Raw genomic sequence first — 24,482 nt, 5'->3', positions numbered from 1 at the left:
TTGTGATAGTCACGGTATTGTTACAGTTTTTCTGTTTGCTTATCACTAACAAAATGTTTGGTTAGCTGGTAATGTTGCTTTTGTTGTTATTATTACGATGTCGGCTTATGCGTATGACAGTAAATTATTGGCTAAGAGGCAAAAAAAAAAAAAAAAAAATAGAAAATAAAAAAATAAAACAAACGAGAGACTTTAGCGGTTTATAATTTATGTTAGGAAAATATGGCAGAAATTTATGGTCAACTCCGTATACAGTTTCATTGCTTTATTGCCGGTAACGTTAGATTCAATCGAATAGCTTTACGGTGTAGAGCAATTGTGCGAAAAAGAAAAAAAAAAAAAAAATGAAAAATACTGAAGAACTTTAAAGTACTTGAAAACAAACTTGCATAAGCTTTTCAATAAAAACTATAAAGAAAGAGTTGGAGAGTTCGAGTTCTAGAAAGTGTATTATTTTATAGATATTTTATTAATAAAAAGCATTAATAGGTGTGAAAAATGGGAAAAGAAACGGTATAGAAGAAGTTTTGCTGGTGAAACAATTTCTAGTATAAAGTGCATTTTCCGTATAAGTAAAGGATCTCGACTCAATGGTCGAGGAATAAAATCTTAAATGCGGTAGAGTTTTCAATAAAGTACGTGTATACTTACGCCGATGCACTCGCATTCACATACGCATACATATATATTTCTAGTTTCATGAACACGATCTTCTCGAAATGTATTCATTCGATCAATTCCAAATTAATCGAAATTCATTTCAATTACATTCATTGAGTATGTTGTTAACAATATTTCTACATCTGTTACCCTAAAAAAATTAATAGTACGCTGGCGGCATTCAGCTTTCGAAATGTAAATATTGTAATGAATATTTGATGTTATGACTAGACGCGTACTATATTCTCATTCAGCTTTATGTCCCTTTTGCTTCAAATTTTGAAAGACTCGAATAATAAAATGCTAAGTTATATCCGCAATATCGTCCCGATCGTAAAAATCTTTAATGCTCTGCTGCTTTTCTATTGAATTAAATAAGCTTGAAAGTCACAGAAAAGAGACTTAATAGTTTAGAGGGATGGTTAAGATGGACATGTAAATATTTTAAATTTATTTTTCTGCAAAATCATTTGATTTTGCATATGACTTGCTGGTTCATTCATGGCTTTGAAAATATTGAAAATATAATTTAATAAGATGCGAACGTACTTCAAAGTTACTTTTATTTGCTTTTTCTACCAAAAAACGTCACAATCGTGTTTGATATCCTTCAACCGAAACTATTTGCATTGTTTTACGCTGACCATTCACCCAATCTTAGAGGATATTTGTTTCAAGTTCTAGGTCAATAATTTTTTTTTTTAAGATGTAAATGCAATTTTTTTGCTTATTCTGAAGGAATTGAATTCTATAGGCAAATCACATCCAATATTACACCAAAATTTTAAATTGTCTTCATAAATATATGCTTCTATCTTTAGATTGATATTTTCTCCTGTTGTGCCAGACCACGCAGACCTTGACATGTATACTAAATTTCGTTCCTTAATGTCAATAAATGCGGAAGCATGCGTTCCAAGGGCGTTCAGTAAAAGCACAGACGAACGGTGTTAAATAAAGTCAGAATCTTAAGATGAACCCATACTTGCGAGGATCACTCCAATGCTCCTTGCAAACATTCATTCCAGGATCGCCTGGATTTGCGAACAGGCAGATCGTGAAGGGCAAAGAAATTCTGCGAATTTTCATGTGCGGTAAAATTGTAATTCTCCGTACTAGAGTGTCAGATAGAACCTCTCTAACAATGAAACCATGCAAATATATGGATATTTTTCATCTCTCCGTAAACCAATTGAAAGAGTAAAACGAAATATAAATATCGCTTGAAATGCAACGATTGGACAGGTAAAACCAATTTGCATCTCCTTAACAATTTTTCTTCAGCTGAGAATTGTGGAACGATTAGAGACAAATGACAATCGTTGTGTTACATCCAATTATAACGATATTAATGAAAGTTTCGTTCGCAATATCTTTTTATACCTTACACCATTTGTGGCGCAAGGTACATTAACGTTGCGCTCGTATATGCAACACCCAGAGGGACACTCTTTATTATACTTATCATCATTCACTCAGAATCACCTTCCGAATCGATCTTATGCTCAATCTTTTTGAAATACTTTGATGAAATATGATGCTGTAGCGTAGTTCGAGCAAAAAGAAACCCTATTCAAATGCTTGAGAATGGGTTCATATTCATCACAAGATGATTTCACAAGATGATGAATTCTACTAAATTTGAACCACTCGCCCCTATTTTTTAAAGCCCACCACATGCAAGGATTCTCAAAGCAAACAGCAACAATTTTTTATGACAAAAATAGGTAAAAAATAGTATAAATATATCATTTACTAGATTTGGGGCAAGTCAGTTCACGTTTCTGACATTCTGCAATGAAAACAAGGTGCAATTGTTGTTGTTTTATCGTGATGTAGACTATTTAATGGGCGTCGTCGCCTGACTGTAATGTTTATACATGTGCCAGGGGAAAATGTTTAGCGAAATTACTAAATTCAAGTTCATGATGAATGTTGTTTTAGACTAAGCAAAAATCGCTTAGCGGTTTATGCATACATTGGTAATGAAATCAAGTGAATTCTCGCCTGATGGGAAATTACATAAGTTGAGGGAGTTTGTTTTCTAAAGTCATTACGTGCCAATTGGATGCGATTAAAGCCTTGATTGGGTCGTCGTCAATTGTGATTGGTCGATTCAAATTAAATAAGAACATAAAAGTGTGGATGGGAAATTTGTAAAACGGTTCCGTTAAGCATTTTTGAATTTCCGAAAACAAAACAAAAAAAAAAAAAAAATGGGACAAAAATGTAGGAAAATGTTTGTCTGAATTTCGCTACAAAATCATGATTACATCATATAGACATAACGTAGCAATGCAATAAAAAAAATTATGTAATAAAAACTACCGCACCTCTGCAATAGATGTAAAAAACAAATCAATTCTCGTCCGCTTACTTGACTATATTTCAGATTGAGGAAAAATGGTATTTTAAGTGCGCAAATTTAATGTGGCCTCCACGAAAGATTACTTAGATATTGGATTTTGCAAACTATTAATCGATCAGGTAATCGATGTGTACACATCGATTATCATTTATATCTTTCCATTATTCCCTAGCATGGGAAAAAGCAGAAAACCGGTTTTTCTTTTCTCTTACTACAAGATTTAAGGCATATTTTACTTAAAAGTTCGTGCTTTGAACTCAACATTGTCTTATTGTCTTAAACATCAGCAAGCATATGAAGCTCACGTACGCATCACCTTTTTTCGTTTTTACGCGAATATAATGTTTCAGGGCCAAATTCTCATAACCTAGTTTTTCTACTGAACAGAGAAAAAAAAAAAAAAAACCCATCAAATATTAAGTTAGTGCAGGGTTCTACGTGTGAGGGTTTATTGGTGTTGTACACAACGAGCACATGTTTTAATAACAACATGCTTGTACATGTTTTTTTTCCTTGAACAAAATATTTGCTATTTTAATGGATGTGTTGGGTTGGCGGTTGAAGGCGGTGGTGAGAATTTTTCATAAAGAAAAAATAATCTGAAAACCTGCGGCGTAACTGCTTTTCATACAAATGTCATTTCGCTGTAACAGTAAAACACCACAATATGTTGTTGGCAAAGAAAAGCACAAAAAAAAAAAAAAAAAAAAAAAAATGAAAAATAAACTAAAAGCTGAACTGATTCTAAACAATTGCAAACACGATGTACCAAATGTTGCTTAAGCTGAGTTGTTTTAAATACAAAAAGACCTTGCATGTACATATATATATATATAATACAATACGTATATTGTATACATATATGTAAACAGGATCACATAGGCACATAGAATCGAGCGGACACACGCGGAACCGAAATATATCAAATCTACATATTAAAGCTAATAACGAGAAAATATATTTACACAAAACCGCGTGTATGTAAACTTGCGGAGACAAGAAACAAGCTAAAATGAACGCGAACACACACAAAGCAACGCACGCGTGCAGGTAAGCATATTCCTCCAATAAACAATAGCACCTATACGCATAAACAAACAAAAAAATTATGTACATATATAATGAAGGCGTACGCAAAGTTCGTATAAACTGAACTTTTTCATCTGTTCATCGTGCGGGGATACGTAAAAATATTTATAAGGTTTTGGTACGTGAATTTTTTAAAAGCACATTTTCGTATTTTTTGCAACAATTGTTCTCTATGCGGTCTGTTACGTATGTACCAACAACAAAAGGCATTGCAGTGGGACAGAGACGATAGTTGAATTCCTTAAGTTTCGTTGTTGAATACAATGTTTCGGTTATTTTTGTAATAAAATACTTTTCGTTTTCTCATATGCAAGGCCGTCCAAAACGTGAACTGATACGATCTAAAATTGATTTTCGTGTCAATGATCTCATTAGTTTTTGCTTATTTTCATCACAAAATGCTAAAAATTCGTTATTATTGTCAAATAAAGGTTTACCTCTCACCCGAACCCTTAACCGGACGAGGTCCAAAAATACACCTAGAAAATCCAATCTTAAGACAGGTAGAATTGGCGTCAAATTAGTATTATTAGTTCATTTTCATAATAAAATTTTAAAATTTAGGCATTCAGGGGCTTAGTTCTTACGGAAACAGTGATGCGGGCAAGGGTTTTAAATGTTGGCCCATCCATACCAAAAATTTCTTTATGAGGAAGTCTTGTTAAGAAACGTCCTTTTGGAAAAAAAAGATGCTGTACCGGAACTGATTGTAAAAATCGTTCGGTCCAATCCTTCTTCAATAGTTCGACTTACATCAGAACAGATGAGTCTATCAAATTCGAAAAATTGCGACTTGGAGGTTGAGTAAATCTTAGACAGACGAACGGTCATTCGATTCACAAAATACGTGTATATGGACTGGTGTAATAACCGGCGAATACGTGCGACGAGTATTATAGCGTATGAAGAATTTTTTTCTTTCAATTTTTAGTTTTAGTTACCGATTTTTTTTTTTTCTATAACAACAACGAAATATTGCCGAAAAGCTTTAAATTGTCATAAAGTATATAACAAATGGAACTAAGGCCAGTTTATATTTTTAGACAAAGGTTTCCTGTGATGTCGTCCATGGATTACATGAGGCTACAAAGGTTTAGACAATTTAATTTATTACCCAAATGAAAACCAAATAGAATAACAAGAGTTTATAGTTTTCTCAGAAACAATATGTGTATATTTATATATATGCGCTTCTTGCACGTATACTGTATACCTAAACATCTACCCGCTAATTTTTGTAGAACATATTCACTTTTCAGTAGTAATTATACTAAACTGTCTATTATCCTACGTGGGTCAAACAAAAAAATATTATGAAAGGCTTTAGCGCACTTATAGAGAAATTTAGCACATAATAATTTTTTAAGTCGATCGAATTAAGTCTGACGGACAGTTCCTATAAAAGCAAGAGAACAAATCTCACACGGCGAAGTTAAATCAAAATGATAACAAATGGCAGTCTGCAAAAGAAAAAAAAAGAGTTCATAATTACTAAACGATTTTTCATACAATGAAAAGATACTTTATCAAAGTACTTATTATATTTTCCTGATTCTTGGATCCTTATGTATTAGGACAATCCGAAAATTCAATTTCCTAAGCGAAAAGGTTTCATGGATAATCGCCAAAGCAAATTTTGTAAAATAACAAAATCAAAAATTTTATCGCTAATATATTTTGGAGTAAAAGTATGATTGCGTGCACATTGAAGTAGTGACCGCGCAATTTTTTTAGGCATAAACAAGGAAACAAAGATCAAAACGGAGAAAATAAAATCATTTGTTCTCTGGACACGTCCTTGCCGTTGAATAACTATTAGAAATGGCAGCCATACCAGTTTTTTACAACGCATGTTCCCGTGCCTGTTCCCGTGCTTTGTTAATTGTCGTGAACAGGAAGGACAAACATCAAGGACCAGCTTTCTATCTTACGTCTCTTCTATTCGAAATCTCTGAGAGTTATCTACAGACAGAATTTAGATGAGTTAACGTTCGAACAGATGGCCATGATTAAATCAATACAGATGATCACGCAGATTAGAAATGTTTAGTTGCAGATTAATGTGTATTTTGTAGTGCACCTGGTGCTCATTTCTAGGGATTTCTGATTCGTATTTCTCAAAGTAACAAACGGTAGACCTTTGCACAATTAAGTGATCATTTCATCTATATTAACTTATCTTAACTTTTCAATTCACATTTTTTGTTTAGTTTATTATAATAAATTTCCTCCTTTTTAGCAAATATGTATCAAATAACTTTCTTTTGTTGTAAAAATTTGATTAAGCATTATTGAATAATTCCTGTAATCAACTGCAATTAGAAGAACCCTAAAAAGGATTTTCTTTTAACTTAACTTTGAAAAGAAAATTTATCGGAAACAAAAAAAGAAGAAGAAGAAAAAATAAAACAAAACAAAGCGACCAATTCAAAGTATATGAATTTTCAACAAGTTTTTATTTAGAACACTAAAGTAAATACACTTATAAAACTTGTAAGAGCAATTTTACTATTTTTATCATTTTTTTTTTTTAATTTTTTTTTTTTTTTGCTTTTTTCACTTTTGTTTTGATGCAACTCAAAATAAAAAGAGCAGCAATGAAAACCATAAAGTTGTGGCATTTATGGTTTGTTTTACTGCATATGCAAATACGCATCCACATATCCATGCATGCATACAAACGCATAAACAAACGAGCACACATTGGCTTAAGCATAAATAAACATTTTGAATTCATATAATACTCAGAAGCAACACATGGTGCGTATGAGTGATTTCTTGACTTGAAAAATTAAAGAAGAAAACCAAAAACTTTCTCATGCATGTAAATGTGAAATGTTTGTTAGATAAAAGTAACTGGAAGAAAAGCACAATATTTGTGCTCCTTCTCGCTATAAAAGTGAGGAAGAGAGAGACATGTTATATCACTACTTGTGATTGTTAAACAAACACTTCAAGTTTCTTTCAAGTTAAATTAAATTTTTACAAAAAATCAAAAAAGAAAACAAAACTTGTTTGTAATATCTTTGTCGCTTGTAAATAAATTTATTAAAAATTTAATAAAATGCTACTTAAGTAATTTGAAGCCTAAAAATGTTATTTCATTTTAAAGATATTTTCCTTTTTCGGAATACAAACGCGCAAACATCTGATACACATTTTTTATCTTCATCATCGGAAATTAAATTAATTTTTATACGTATCAAGCTAAGGGCAAACTGATAAACTGATTTTTTCAGACTGTTTGTAATGGAGAAGCATTCGATAATAAGATTTATCGAATTTGTTTGAGATAGAAGAAGAGCGTATTCGTACCCCGACGAACTTGTTTGTTGTAAACGTTCCCTAAGGCTTCTTCCTGAAAATTATAAAGTTCGAATAATCAACTTAAACTATGTAGATATTTAACAACTTTGTTCTTATTTGATTTAAAAAATAAATTTTTTCTTACGTAGAGCTTTTCGGCAGCTGATAAAATCATCCTTTATTATAAATGAAATAATAAGCACGGAAAAAAATCACATGATTTATTACCTTAATTATTAATTTCTTCAGCAATTTTTACGTATAATATTATATAAGGATAATGCATTGCGTTCATTGTACCATTTACGCGTAAGACGTTTAAATATTTCGGGAAAATTTTGAGGGTCTTCAGACAATTTTTTCCACTTAATGAAATATAAAACGAATATGAGTGTTATGGTCGAACAAGGCCTACTACCCGACGTCATTTCATCTAGTACAGTTATTTACAGTTATTTTATGATCGTATAATGACTTTTTCAAAATAAGAAGAACAGTTGCGGAAATGATGCGGTCCAATCCATTTTCAATAGCATTTCTCTTTGGGAAAAACCAGGCCAATCAGGCCAGGCCAGGCCAAATTTTACCAAAATATTTCAACAATTATGATCTGTAGATTGAACACAAGAATACAAAATAGACGGACAGACAGACTAGTTTAGAACGACTCTGAAGGTGATTCAGAAGGTGATCCTGAATCATCTAGTATAATAAACCTTATTTTGGGTGTTACATATATCCAAACAACAAACTTAGTATACCCTACATCAAAAGTGATATAGGGTACAACAAGAAAATTTCAAATTCATGGTAAACATATCTAGACAGTTGCTTTCAATTCTTCTAATTCTATCCGTTTCTTCATTTCATTTTCATTTTTAGCATTCTTCGATTGCAAATAGATTTCGAAATTTTTATATTAATGCAAAATTTGGAATTAAAATATTTTTATTTAAATTTCCGTTTAGCGAATAAATTTATAAATTATACCAATTTATGGCGGATTTTTTTTTGTTGTTTTTGTCGTTACCGATGTTATACAAATTAATTTTTTGTAAAAATATTGTCTAAATGAAAATTTGTCGACCTTTTTAGAGCAAAAGTCATTGTATGTAACAGAATTTATGAACTGCACACGACCGTACATACATACTAATATACCTTGACATGCAATCAAAATATTGTTATGTAGGAAAACTTTGCGGTATATGAGGAGATAGGTAATGGAAGGGGACCGATAACAGTTTTATTTCATAATTTATTCAAGTGCAAATTTCAATCAATTTTAGCACATCAGCGAAAAATCGTTTTCAACTATTCTCCGCGTAACATGCATACGTATGCGAATAGATAGAAAGTCAGTCACTTTGCATATCGTATATGTATGATATATAAATATGCATATGTATATATATATATATGATGAAGCCTAACATATGTAAAACTATGTATGTTTATAGTAACGTATATAGATATATAAATGCGTACGCATACGGATGCACCTACGATACGTACAGTTATATAAATACTTATATACATATATATATATATATATATTTATTTATTTTATATTTTTATGTTATATATACAATACATGCAGTCAATCTGTTACCTGAGTAAGAGCAAAAAAAACGTTTTGATTTCATTTTTTGCTATCCATACGTATTTTTGGTTTCCAATTGGAAAGTTTCAGGAATTGTTAATAATCATTATTTCTTTTGAAAACTGATAAATGATTCAATTTGAAAATCATTGTAATGGTTGAGCTATTTATTTCATTTTCATAGATTTCACAATATGTAACCGCGAAAGTGCATCAATTTTGTTATCCCGCACACACTACACCTATATTGCTTATAGTAAGTAATCTATAATATTAATATAGGTTTGGGCGTACGCATGCGATAAAAAAAGTCTATTGTAATATTCACTGCCGAATCACTTTCTGAATTTGTCCCTGTCGCCACACAAATGTGTGTGGCCACGTACACGTCTTACTATTCCGGACATGCTGATCATGTATAGTAAGGCGATTTCGTTGTAAAGGCGAACTTTTCTTTAAAAAGAAGTGAGATCAAGACACTTTTGCGATCAATCATTACATTTAACGCGATTACAAAGCGCATGTTACATAGAAACCTATTATTGTGACAAAAACATTTCATTGCTAACAGTATAAGTAAATCGGGCTTAAGAATTTTCATTCTTTCCGTGGAGGCATCATAAAGTTAAACTTTGAATATTTTAATTACAATGTGAAAGTAGATCAAAGCAAATGTGTTTTGATTTTTTCGAGGGGAAAAATTATCTTTTGATTATATATTTATCTTAAAACTGATCAAAGGGATAAAAAATTTCGAACGATATAATAATGACAAAAACATGGATATATCTGTACGTAATGTGAAATAATGTCTGGTAACTTTTTATTAAAATTGAATATATATTACAAAAACAAAATGAAAGGACATATTTTGTTGCCTATCGCGAAGCATTACATCTCCTATCTCTTGGATCGCACATGAATTCCAACCAAATAGTAGTACGTCTGTTCTTTTATTACTATATCTAGCCCAGGCATTCATTTCTTGGTTATCGCCAACCAATAACGGAAGAGATTAGGGTAGTATTCACGGTAGGGTTAGCACTGCTAATCTAAAGAGATGGATCCGAACTAACAGCACTTAAACAAGCTGAGCATGAATATTTAGTTTTGAAAGAAATATGGTTGGTTATCCAGCGTCAACCGATGCTTAGAATTGTCGTATAGGATCCTTTTTTTATCGTTGGAAATAATTTGGTGAAAATAGTCCTTACTTCTATAATGACTATAAGCAAGCTTTAACTTTTCAAGCGCTTTGGATGGTTACCGAGTTAACTTCTTGGAAATATTACTGAATTGAATCAAGATCTGTTAGATGCTTTCTGTCAAATAACAGCATAAAGAAACGTCTCTCTCGATAACAGCGGATTATTATTACGGATAAATAAATTAACAAAGGTTCAATCAAAAAAACTTAAAAGAACTTTAAAATGAAAACAATTAAGAGCATTATAGTGCCGTAAACAGCCTATACCACCATATAACGACTTTTTAAAGTAGGACTTTATGTTCTAAGTGAACGAAAAGATGGGTCGGTCTAAGCAGCTTTCAATGGCATTCCCCCTTGGGCGAAATTATGGAGGTGTAGCGATCTCTGATCTATAGGTTGGCCAAATAAATATAAAGCGGGCAGGTGGTCCGACGAACAGAGAAGCATAGAATCACTTGTCGAATCGATTGTTGCAATAAAAGATGGATCTATTGCAAGTTTTTCCAGTTGTTTTATAAATTCGTAAGCATCCAAGTGATGTAGGATGCAATTATAAAAATTAAAAATAATGAATAGCTCGGAATATCTTAGGAAAATAGTAAAGAAAATAAAATCAATTTTCTTTTTTTAATTAATATAGTTTTAATAGCACGATCATATCAGATATATGCTTGAGTTGAAAAGTCGCAATCGTTGCTTAACACAGAAAAAGTCGAGTACATGTTGCGAGAATCCTTTGTACTACAAATTGCAATTAATTTTAATTATTTGGCCAATCGTGCTCGAAGTATATCCACGTTTTTAATTCAACGAATGACATTGAAATATATCGTCAAGCAACGACAGCAGAGTTAGTCAACAGTTAATGCACTTGGGACAAACGCTTCAACATTTGATTTAATGTAACGTTTGCCGGCGTCAAGGAAAATTTACTGCGCAGAGAGTGTATTAAAAGTTGAGTGATAACATTTTATTAACCACGACCCGCTCCCCCCTCTCCCCCTTCGGTTACCTCTCATTTGCTACTTTATCGTTTCAGATCTGTTACATATGTGAATGTTCTTTACAGCATCTTACCTAATATTAATTAACGCTTTATTGGATTTCTACGATATTAAAATATATCTTCCATTCTTTTTGACAATCTCTCTTGCGTGTAGACAGACACAGGCTTGTACATGTGTACATGTAAAATAATGATTGGTATAAAAGCGATTTAAAGTATTCGTCATAAAATTGGGTCATGATTAAGTGACTGACAAGTAAACAAGTAAACAGCTGTCACATATGTTTGTTTATTTCATATCACATGCACGCATAAGTCATCGTCATCAACGTCGATGTCATCATAATTATAACTATTTTGCTGGTGCACAAGCAGGTACTTAACAAGATTATATTGCAATTAATAATTTTTTCTGCTGAAATGATTTTTGATTAAAGAAGAATGCATTGCAGCACGAATGAAATATTGAGTAGGTAGGTAGGTAGTACTATGAAAGAGTTTTCCTCTAATTAATTGTGGAATACTTTGTTACATCTTGCATTGAGTGTTTAATATCTATTCTTCACTCAAACAAGTGCTAGTTAGTAGCTTAACAGAGAAGTGTGCAGATATTTTGATTAATAGCAACAAAGTTTCTTATGCATCCATATATTTCGTCTGCGTAACGTTTTCGAACATATAAGTAAAAATTTAGAGTAATGTGTGAACTTAGACTTCGCGCGGAGTCGTTATTAAAAAACCCAACTCTGTTGGCAAAAATCCGTTGCACTCGTAGAATACATGGGAAAAGTTTTCCTTTTTCTGGCTTTTTTGCTTTTACTTAAAACAACAACAACAACAGTTAAGTGTTCATTTCTCCGATAACTTCTCACTCATGACCTTGAAGCTTCCAGCTCAGGAAAACACATGCTCTTTGTAAAGTTTTTCTTCCATTCTTTCGCCTGAGTAACTTGGTACACAAAACGGTAAAAGAAATTTTATATGGTTTTACATTTTTCAATACAATATTTATTTAATTAATTTAAATTAATTAATTTTGCTGACATTAAACTAATATTGAAAATAAAAATGTTCCAAAATCAAAAAAAAATATTTTATATCACAATATTTGATAATATGATCATGTTGATCAATGCGATCTTAACATTTTCGTTAGTCAATTTAAAACTTATTCGCCAAACCCAATCTCTTACGAACATTTCCATACCATTTAGTTACGCGATCGGTCAGATGAAGATTACATCGATTCGTTGAAAATAATTTACTTTTAACAACTCATCTTTGTTTTCCTAGACTGATTGGAACAAAATACACATTAGAATCTGTAGGGCTTCCGCAATGTGTCGATACAAATGCTTGGCCAGCAAATGAAGCGCCTGTGAACAAGATATTTCACTTCAAATTACGTATCATTTATGAACTGTCAACATACACCTATCATTGCAATGACACTTGACAAGTAGAAAAGAAGAAGATTTTCGGATTCACTGATTGCTGGCAACGTTGTGATGAATTTTAATAATATTTTAAGCAATATCGTTGGGAATGACGAAACTCATCTTCCCGTGTCAAGGTGCATGAATAAGCAACATACACACATCTGGTGCTCCAAAAATTCAGTACATGTAATCGAATAATGTCTTCAGCCACAACGGTTGATTCGGTGAGATTTTTGAGCTGAAGGGAATGCAGCTAACTGAAGCTTTGTAATAGATAGATGGCTTTATCGAACGATAGTGGCGGATCTGTTTTGCCTTAAAATTGAATGTGACTGACGTTTATTTTCCACAGGAGTAGTCGAGTTGCTAGGAGACGGAACCACAAAGTGTATGTTCGACAGATCAGTGCGATAAAGTTTCCTTCGGTGGCAGCTATAGTGAGTGCTCAGTCAGTAAAGGCATAACTCTTATCGATTGGGCACATATCTACTAAACTACTACCACCACCTTCCTATTTCGTGTTCTCTTTCTGCGTCATCACTTTCTTCTGGCCGTCACCGCGTTACGCGAATAGAGGACATCCCCTGAAAGATTAGTTATTTAAAACAAAAACAAAGGCGGGATTTGCCGCACTACTGTATTGCCTGCTTGATTAAATATGACACCTATCGTTCCCTTTATTGTCGGAATAGTTGTATGCGTGGCAGCGGGAATTGTAGAGAATTAGGAAACGGTTAATTCCAGCATAACATAACTGATTTTTTGAGCACCAATGGCCACTTTTATAATTCAATGTAAAATGCGCCAAAAAAAGGGGTAACGGTGGCTTATGAGTTATTTTATATGTTAATTGTTGCTTATCAAACTTTCATTTCAAGTCATTGTTTTGCATCCTCCTTTTACTTAACTTTATAAACCTTGCTTATTGGTATTTAGAGCAACTACATACACTTAAGTAATGGCCATTAAAACTATTCATTAGTAATAAATCTCGAAAATGCAATTCAAAGCCAACACTATAACTCTCTGTTTTTTCAGCTCCCAATTTATCTTAAAAAAAAAAAAAGTAACACAAGCAAAATTTGTGCTTAATCTCTTGAGCCAAATCTGCCAAAAACTGTTTAGAAATGAGACGAATTGAGATTGTGCTCCTATTTTAAACATTGTTATTTCTTTTTTCGCTGGCCTTGTTATCTTTCTGCCAAAATCTTGTATTTGAACTGAAAACAAGCCTTCGCAATGTTACAACAATTTAGGCCTTTTATACGCAAATGGTGAAAAAAACAAAAAAAAAAAAATTCTGAAAAAGTAATTGAAAAACACGAAAATCTACTCTTTACAAAATGTGAATGAGGCTAAACTAACGATTAAAAAGAATTGGCCAAGATAACAGACAATAAGCACATTCATACGCATCTATTAGAGAGTGATGTTAATTTTTGTACTTTACGCAACTTCTGGTGCAAGGATATATTACGTTTGTTCGGACGTATGCAACACCCACCTGTTATTATACCGTTTGATTCAGAATATCATTCATAGCTTTCTTCTTTCCGGATTATCCACGTGGCAATCTTCTATTAACATGTTCAAATTACAGGTCGCAATTTTTTGGGATACTATGATGAAATTCGTTTCACCGAACGTATTTTGGGCCAAATACGAGCCCTATGGAAAATGAATTGTGGGTTGTGTACACTTTTTCAATTATTTCCTATTTATTTTGAAAATTCGTTATATGAATGATTATATTAAGCGGAGTACGGCAAGGTATTCAAGGGTGGGTTGTGTCTCACCACAACGGGTTTACTTCTTCTTTAAATAAATAAAAAACCAAGTAAAGGCAAAGTTAAAAGAGGCATAGTTGCATTCATTAATGGAAACCCGATTCCCGTTTGATTTGTCAGCGATGTTCTCATAAGGATCAGAAGTCCAATTATACAAAGAATTGTAAAAATGCTTAGCATATCGGTAAGTGTTTGCCCCCACTGAAATCTTGAAGGTACGAAAGCTTAAAATAAATGTTGACATGAATGTTGGGAACAATTTATTATAATCTAACAATCTGGTTAACCTATACATTTATATATGTATGTAGCCTACAGCTGAGAGTCATTTAAGTAATTTGCTTACGATGGCGGATGTTCGAGAGAAGTTTTAAAGGAAGGTTTTTTTTGTGCGCCTACTTCAATTTTCTTTGTGAAAATATCAACAAATGAATTTCAGAGATCTTCTAACATATGTAAAATATATGTTCACAATAAGCATAGCTTTCCTAATTCATTTTGTCCAGTCAGTTAGTTTTCACTCCTGACTGCTAGAACATATATAAAAATCTAAAAGTGGTTAAAATGTTTTTACGAATGAATTCCATAGATCAAGTTAGATATTCAAGAAGAAAACGAAAAAATTTGACACTATTTTGTTCAATGACAGACACCATAATGAGACATTGGTATTAGAAACTGTCAAAGCTCGTGCTGAAAGAGTTATCATCGACAAATTTTCAATTAACAAAATATGTGTACTTTGCTGAATATCCAATCTTCATAGTAAATTGATTATAATGCTTTTCGGATTTTCTATTGACAAACTCTTCCGTCATGCATTCATTAGCAAAAGACACGTTTTTATTTTATGTGCCCCCTATTAGCTTTATTTACGCTTTCTCTCTTTGTCTATCGAATGTTTAAGTTGCAACAATAAGATATTAATCAAAATGTCTCGATTAGAATAGGTCACTGCATATATTTTTTGGTCAAGGTTCATAGATATTACATTCTCGTCTTCTTTTTAAACATTTGTTAACGCAAAAAAAAAAAAAAAGGCAAGCGTTGTTTTGAAATTTTCGAAAATTTTCTATTTCACACCAGGCCATGACACGGATCGCAGATATTTGGGTAAATAGGAAATATAAATGAGTAGGCCTTTGTTTTTAAAAATGAAGGGAAAGTGACCCTTAAAGCAACGTGGCTTTCGTTCATCTAGTTTTTGCATAATAGCTTTACTGACATCTAATTTATTTCATATAAATTCGCCCTGATATGTTCGAATCGCACACAGATCTCCATGGCGTCCCTTCTCTTACTCAATCTAAGTTTGGATATTTGATTAAGAAAAGAGGTGAAAGATAAATCGCTTTTTCAAAATATAATTTAATTGAATAGGAATCACAACGATTCATAAGCTTTCCACATACATGTTCCTAAGGAAATTAAGCGCTTATATGCCATGAAGGTGTGAATTCCATAACGAAGTGAACTATTGAAATAGGGGAAATGACGGTCCTGATCTGCTATAACGTTTTTAATTATTTTTGAAATTAAATTGAAATATTTTCAATAATTTTAGGTGAAATCAAGAGAATGATCGGAATCACTGTCAAAGTAAACTTCACTGTCAAGTAAAACTTTTAATGGTAATGGAAACGCGAGAGCAGGGGAATATGTAGGAAAAGTACGGACTTAGCGGCGATAGATCCAGATCATATACAGTTTATATAATCCTTAGAATTGTATGCGGAAAGTAAAAATCCAACAGAAGTGATATAAAAGAAATTTGTCATTAACATTGGAAAGCAAAAGTATTCAGATCGTTTTTGTTGACCATAACATTTCAAATTTTCTTGGCTTATGAATCACTAACTGAGGCGTATTTATTTGCTTGTGTATTCCGAACCATGCTAACCAGCACGATAGGTTTGTTCGGCAGCTACAATAATTTCTTATGATAAAGGAATACATTGAAGGCAGTTGAACCCTGACTAAAACTTTGACGCTTATCGTCAACGAAAGCTGTTTTTGCTGAGCGCTACAATTTTACGATATTAAAAGTAGAAAGAATACTGAATGAAATCGATATCTACAGCAAACACAAAACTGAATTTTTCTGAAAATCTTAAAAGCTTTCCCCATTGATTTAAGCATTTAGCCATGCATGAGAAATATATATTTCATGAATCGTCCACCCGGACCTGCTGGATTGCCTCATAAAATTTTATCATTACGATTATGTATTTGCCATAATAATGTATCTTATCATTTTCTCAAGTAATTCGATTCATACAAACTCATTTCATATTATGCATATCCTGTGTTCGACGATTAGACGAGGATATCACTAAGGAGGTCAACAAAGTTGACTAATTAATTATTGTAAAACAAAAATATTTTTTTTTTTTTTTTTTTTGGTTCATTCTTTTCAGAAATGCGGTAGAGTATTTTAACTCTGCTAATAGGAAAATGGACTAAGTACGAAAAGAGTCTTATTAGCTTCTCTTATTAAATACGTTTATAATGATATCTTAAATATTAAGAATTAAACAACAGTACATGACTTTCTCTTTAAACTTCCATCTCAGTTAGTAAGCACCTGCAAGTTATTAGCATAATTTTCCGGCTGCTCCATTAAAAAAATTAAATGTTTGGCTAAGACAAACGGACGGGCAATATAATGTACGCATAATAACTTCCATAAATTTACGGTTCCTTCTATAACACAAAATCTCTCTCAGTCGCCACAATAACAACTCATTAAACTACCTCGTAACATACTAAACAACAACCGAACAAACCGACAACATTTAGTAAATTTATGTATACACATATATCTTAAAAATAAAAAAAAAAAATAAAAATTTCCAATAATTTAAAAGGGTGCGTGTAGTAGTACCTCACGTACGAAAATGAAATCAAAAAAGAATTTTAAATAATTTTTAATATACTTGAAGGCAGATATGGTGTAAAATTTTACCTAAAACACGAACAAGGAAAGCAGAATAACACAGATTGCGGTTAAGTTGCTGCTGCAGTCAAACACTGGCAATGTCCATTGAAGTGTAAATAATTTAATGGCTTTTCAGAAAGAGCCTCTCTTCACTCTCTCTCTCTGTCTCTCTCTCTCTCGCTCACTTTCTCTACCTATCCATCTATCTATCTCTTTCTCTCTCTCTCTCTCTCTCTGGCACACTCTGATTACTAAAGGTCTCTTTGCGGGTTTTTTATTTTGATTTTCATTTTTTTGTTCTTTTTTTTTTTTTTTAGTTCATTCATGATGTCCTTTCAATAAACCTCTAAATAACGTTTTATTTTGCAGGCTTTTATGTTTCAATTTAAAACATGTAATTGCTTTTAAAAACTTTCTATTGTCTTTTAATGTTAAAAACAAGAAAGCAATCATCAAATATATAGAACAAAGCTGAAGAAATATAAAGATGAGCGCAACGAATATTAAATGAAACCAACAATAAAACATCTAATATATCATCTGTACGTCGGTTTAATGCTTTTTTCTTTTCTTTTCTATTTTTCTTTTCTTTTGGTTTTTTTTTCTTTTTTGAGATAAACGTACGTGAAGACCAATCTTTGTTTTCATGTGTGTGTATGTGTGCGTGTTTTATATATGTTGTGTTTATGTGGGTTTGTATATGTATGTATCAGCCATCAAGGCATATTGTCTGCTTCTGTGTGTACTGGATGTTTTTGAGCCGCAAAACACTTATGTGAGTATAGCTTTGTTGTTAAAGCATTTACAGTATTTTTTCATTTTTTTTCTCTTTTTTTTTTTTTTGGCTTCAACTTTTTTTACTTTCACTAAAACACGAATCAGCACATATGCCACCATTAAAACAATCACTCAAACGGTCCCATATATGCACATATCTGTCTGCATTAGAATATGTACATATATGAAGATCTATCTATTTGAGTGTGCGTGTGCATATGTGCGATAACAATGGACAAAAGTTCTAAAAGATGGTTTTGTATTCTGTTCTGCTTTAGCTGAGTGTGTGTTTTCATTTATGCGTTTTTTTTTTTTATTTCGCTGCTGTTATTTTACGTCTAAAGTTAACAGCACAACATTTTACTTGAAGTGAATAGCATTTTATGCAGAATAATGTTAACGTGCATGTACGTAAGTGTATGTCCATAAATTTATGCTATGTACGTACGTACATAAGCGTACAGTTATAGTTGTGTAATACATATTCATCCATCTATTACCCCCAGGCTATTGTTCTTTAAATAGCGAAGCTGATGACCTAAAAAAAAGAAGAAATAGTAAACAGAAGGAGAGCAAAAATAAATAGCGAAAAAAACCAAAACACAAAAAAAAAAAAAAAAGAAAACCAAAAAACTATAACCTATCGGTCTTTTTATTCCTTTTCCATTTTTTTGCGTTCGTCAACGTAAATTGGGGATAAACTACTTTTATCCTACCATATGTAACCTTTATAAATACGCTTTGCAATCTATAAAGCATTTCCAGTGCATACGAAAGTTTATAGAAAACTATATTATGTATGAAACGATCTAAACTCTGTGCATCTGTGTGAATTATGCCAACAAGTAAACAAACAACATATGTTATTTTAAAAGAAAATCGTAGGAAGAAAGGAAAATTTGTTGAAAATATAAAAAAGCTCATAAAAAGGAAACTAGAACACGACAGGGAAAAAATTGACACAGATATATGATAGATGAAAAAGACACAATAAAAATTTATCTTAGAACTTGTTAAAGGAATTCAACTTCTTTTTATTGGGCAAAATCCGAATTTTGTTATATTACTTGTACTACTGCGACACGTCGTTTTCTAGCCGTCGTACTAGCCGTCTTTGGAACAACCGGCCAGCGGTGGTCTTCACTGCCTTACTCCATTTTCAAGTACAACGTTCACAAACCCTACTCTCTTTATTCATGGCACTCTTCCTATAATCCTTCCTGATCACCATCGTGTCCGCAAGTGTAGGGGACATACCCGCAGTGGATGGTCATAGAAAAAAAAATAAAAAATGTGTATTTTGAAATTAAATAATTTATGTGTTTTTTGAATATGAAGCCAAGTTGAAAGGGTTACTTCTGCAGGAGTATCAAAGCGCTTTTCTCGAATTCTTTATTCGAATTCTATAAAGAATGCGGCATAATTTTAAAAAATACTAAAAGAGTCATAATTGTTTTTCTAATGCGTAGGAAGTGATGATAAAAATTATGCCTTTCAGTCTATTTTCTATCTTAGATTAGTCTCTTTTGCCTTAGCATAGATCAAAACATATCAGTGCACCAACTTAAGTTAAGTACAAAAATTAGCGAATAAAGTTTAGATGCCCGAACAGCCACACGGGCTTAAATCCATTCAGAAAATGATTGTTAACTGCTTGGTATAATCCAAGTTTGAGGTTGCGGTCGTCATTACCAAAGAGTTAAAAGCAAAAGCTAAGAAGAAGTAGAACTCGCTAATGCTTCTTTGCTTACTGCCTCGAACGAATGCATAAAACTTGTAAAGTATTTTTTTTTTTTTAGTTGATCATAGTGAACCTCTGCATACTAGATATTTAGAGTGCCATCTCAAAATTCAATGTCTCCAAAGATAAATACTTTTTTTTAGCTATTGTCTGGCCTGTTGCAGGCAATTTTTGGATTGAAATATTAGGTAGAAAGTATTAGGTATTGCTATTAATGTTTGGTCCAAATGCTACACTAGTTTCAGATTTTGATATGAAATTTTTTTTTTATTGCCGTGATAGTTGATAGATATTCGCCATCAAACTTGTACTCTATCACTCAAGTTTCAGTAACGAACTTCTCTTTTTGTCGCCGCGCATGTATCAATACAAGACGGACAACCAAGGGACGAAAGGACGGATAAAATTATAATCCTAAGTTGATTATGGGATTGGGGCGCTAATGCTTAATTATGATTGCCGCAGACGAGAATTCAAATTTTGTATGCCTCTTTCTTTAGTGATGGCTGTAAAAACCAGATCTTGAAAACATTGTAGTGAACAACTTGAAACCTGGAAATGAAATCAATTTGATGACTTATCGATTAAAAAAGGAATGATTTGTGTGTGATCTTTAGAATACCTTAAATTCATATAATAGGGTGTATCATTTTATTGTTCTCCATCACTCACATCATCACGTAATATCGTCAATCTTTAGTTGCGTTCGATGTGTTAAATAAATTAAATAGCATTAAAGCGGTCGCAGAAATGACAAAGAAAATCGAATTAATCGAATATTGCCGTGAAATGAGATGGAGGAGGAATACGATAACTGAAGAAGAAAAAAAGTATAAGCATGAGAAAAATACTGAAACAAAGCAATTAAAAGTTTTCAGTTTCAATCTTGTGAAAATCAAAGTTTTTCCTACATCTCTCTCTCTCTCTCTCTTTTCTAGTAAATAGACAAAGTGAAAATTTAAAGAAAACATTTTTTATTTTTCAATAAAAGTTTATTTTAATGTTTTTTTACTTTATTTGGAAATTTGTTATTAATTGTAAAAGGAAAAAAAAAAAAAAACATGTTTACATGACGGAGAAGATCATTTTAAAATCAGTCTCAGTCTAAAATGAAAATTTTTGCAAGCCAAACAGTCATAAATAGGTTTTCGTAAAAATTTATTGAACAAAAAATATGAATAACGGAACCGGAACCGTTGAAAGTTTCTGATGGTTTTACGCATTTATCCAAACCCCTTTGGGGATTGGGCTCGTACAAATCTTAGGAGATTTGTTCATGAATTATTTACAAGAAATTATATTTACAATGCTGCTTCTAGTCTTGTCCGTTGGAATAGAACGATTCGGCTCTTTTGAGTCGACTGCCTTTGTCTATAGCGAATTTTTGGCTTGCTTGCTTGTATATCCTTTTACAAGCAAGTTATCAATACGTAGCTTCATTGTGACATTTTTATGTTGCTCTCCTTTTCCGGGAAATGTTTTGCAAATTTTGGTTAATGCTTTCAACAATAGTCGGCTACTTGGGAGAGGCAAAGCATCACGAAAGTGTGTTTGTTTCTAATAGTTTTAGTAAAAATTCAGTCTCTTAGAAAATCGACTAATTTTCATGCAAACTTGAATCATGAAATGTAAGGGTGTCGTACCAACACAAAAACAAACCTATTGTCCAGAAACAAAAAACTTGTTTCTTCATGTTTATTAACAGAAACAAAAGCGTTTGTAGTGATTTTTTTTTTTTGTTTTTTTTTTTTTTAAGATTATTATTTATTTAAATGACAATATCTTATATTTAGTGTCATAATTTTGTAAGTATTGTAACGAAGCCGCGGTAAAGTGTTTAGTTATTTATTTCATCAATTAAATTCGGCTACGGAACAAACCGTCAGCCGAATGTAAGCTACAATGTAATTTAAAATGTAGAAAAAATATATATGTAAATAAAAATGAACATAAGATGAACATGTAATATACATTCGAATTTAAGTAAGCCCTTGATTAAGATCCAGGATTATATATATTGATAAATGAATATGTGTTTCTTTATGCATTATTAATAGCGACAAATGGGAAACAAATTCAAATGCAAAGGAATATTTTTGATTCAATTGACATGTATTGTACAAGACTCGAAAGTGTTTAGCATTTAGTTAGGCAATATAACGCTTTTAACCTTATTCACGGACAAATCGGACAGATCAAGTAACATTTTACACATTACCCGAAATGGATTCAACAACTAACTCATAATTGGTTCGGCATTATGGTACCTGCAAGAGCACAAAGTCTCTTGAGACTTTATTGGCGAATATTCACATTCATTTATTGGTGAATATTCATAAGTTCTAATAAAGCCGGCGAAAAAACATCTCATTTCATTAGCTTAGAGACGAAGGTTACACGCAACATTTCAAGGACAGGCAAGCCAATGAGCTTCAATCTATTAATATTAATATACAATGGAAGAGGTAGCGTAGAATCCTATCCCAAACCTCGCAAAGCATGGGTGAGCGAAATACTGTAAATGGCTTCTAACTTGATTAATTGAGAAACTTTTGTTTAAAATTTGAATTTTCTTTTAAGTGATGTTTCACTAGATATTCAAGAACTTTTCTACAAATGCTGCCTTACTAAAATCTCTTTTTTTTTTTTTACTTATAAAATAAGCTTTTAAATATGGCAACAGAGATAGAAACTTTTGCTTTATCTTCTTAGCTTTAATATATAAAATCAAGTCAATTATTCATACTTTCGTGTTCATAATGTAGAAGCATTCACTAATAATGGGATCAACAATAATATAATTTCTGCAAAAGATATCAAAGTACACAATTTTCCCAGATTTATGTCAAGTATAACTGACAGTTTATGGGTTCATTATGGACTTCTTCATCTGTTTTACACAACAGTGAAAACAAATTCATATTAAATTTGTCGTTTCTTGTGTAACATCATGACAAGCTCATGGGAGTTGACGAAGCAAAGCTATTCCATCTGCCTGTGATTTGTTGCGAGAACTTCAAGTTATTATTACAAGACATATCATAATGCTTTTCGCAATTCGTTCAAAGCCAAGTAGAAAATTTAAGGAAAATTGAAAATTTCTAACTTCTGTCGGCAATAAAAAGTAGAAAGGGCAAGATTCGAAAGTTGTGAAGAAGACTGACTATAACTTCGTTAGTTGATATTTTATAGCCATCAGGAGGGATATATTGAAATTATCAAACTTCATAGAAGTGTACATCGAACGATCTTTATAGTACGTACAGTCTTGGTCATTGTAAGCAAGCTTTGTTTTCACTATTCAATCGGGCAATTCGGAAAGTGTCAAAATCCAAGTGTCAAAGCATATCACAGTTGAGTAATAGCACAATTCGCGTAAAAGCATCAAATTATCACTCAAAACCTTGCTAAGCTGTAAACTATAATTCGAAATGATGGGTATCGACAATTCGCTAAGAAGGGAATTGTGTGCTTTAGCCACTAATCTTACTTAATTAGTTTATGAACATTATTCACTTCATAGGTTAATAATCAATTAGAGCACCGTCGTAGCATATTGTTTAAAATAGCCACTTGACTAGCAATATACCTAACAGCTAACCAAGCAAATCTTTGAAGAATAAACACAATTTGATAAGCAATTTTCAATGAATTTATATTATTTTTTAATGCAAAACTTACCGGAATAATAGTCTTTTAGGTAAACCACTTAATTGTCTTAGTTTCTCAAGCTCTTATCTGACTATGGAAAATTTTTCCATAATACCTTTTTATATCTATAAAAATAAAATTTTTTTTCTTTAATTTTATCTTGTTACAAGCATATGATTTAAAACTCTCTTAAATGCACGCAACTTTTTTTTTTTTTATTAAGTTTTATACCGTCTCTAATAGAGGGAATGATGGCAAAAAAAAAAACAAAAAAAAAAAAACAAAAAAAAAAAAAAAAAACCAAACGGCAGTTTTAATTAAACATAATTCAAAGTTAAGTGTTAGTGAAAAGTTTATAATTGCATATAGATTGCAAACAATTTCTGCTACAATAGATAATCGCTTTCACTTGGACTTATAATAAGTTTCCCATTGAAACGGACCTAACAACTTTAAAATGCTTTAACTCGACGTATGAAAAAAGTAAGCAACGAAGTAAATAAAAGTATAAATAAGTTAATAAATTACTAGGGACTAACTACATAGTCTGTTTAAATTTGCAATTAAAACTAAAAGAAAACAATATATTTTTATTTCATCTCTTATCTTATAACGAAAGTAAATCTGACCTGTCATTTATCCCATATAAAACGCGGAACATAGTTGAAGGGAAGTAAATGTGGGCCAAATAAGCCAAATAATGCTTGTGTTGTGCCAGTCCCTTCGCCATATATTCATTCATTGCCAAAATTTCTAATTTACATTTAAGATTGAGTGAAATTTCTTTCAAGGATCGATTTCAAGAGTCCACTCTTATAATTGAAAGAATACTTGAGAAACAAAATCTTCAAAATATCTTAAAAATTGCATAATATAATCAATAACTTGGTTAGGATCTTGGTTGATA

General features: G+C 31.9%; 1 protein-coding gene across 2 annotated transcripts in view; it reads left to right on the top strand.

Annotated features, from left to right (window-relative positions):
* Nucleotides 1–24,482, top strand: part of LOC119632801 (chaoptin) — a 163,217-nt gene that overhangs the window by 123,347 nt on the left and 15,388 nt on the right. The gene's annotated exons all lie outside the window — the stretch shown is intronic.

Source organism: Glossina fuscipes, unplaced genomic scaffold, assembly GCF_014805625.2.
Source record: "Glossina fuscipes isolate IAEA_lab_2018 unplaced genomic scaffold, Yale_Gfus_2 2, whole genome shotgun sequence".
NCBI classification, from domain to species: domain Eukaryota; kingdom Metazoa; phylum Arthropoda; class Insecta; order Diptera; family Glossinidae; genus Glossina; species Glossina fuscipes.
This window is presented reverse-complemented; position numbering and strand designations above follow the sequence as displayed.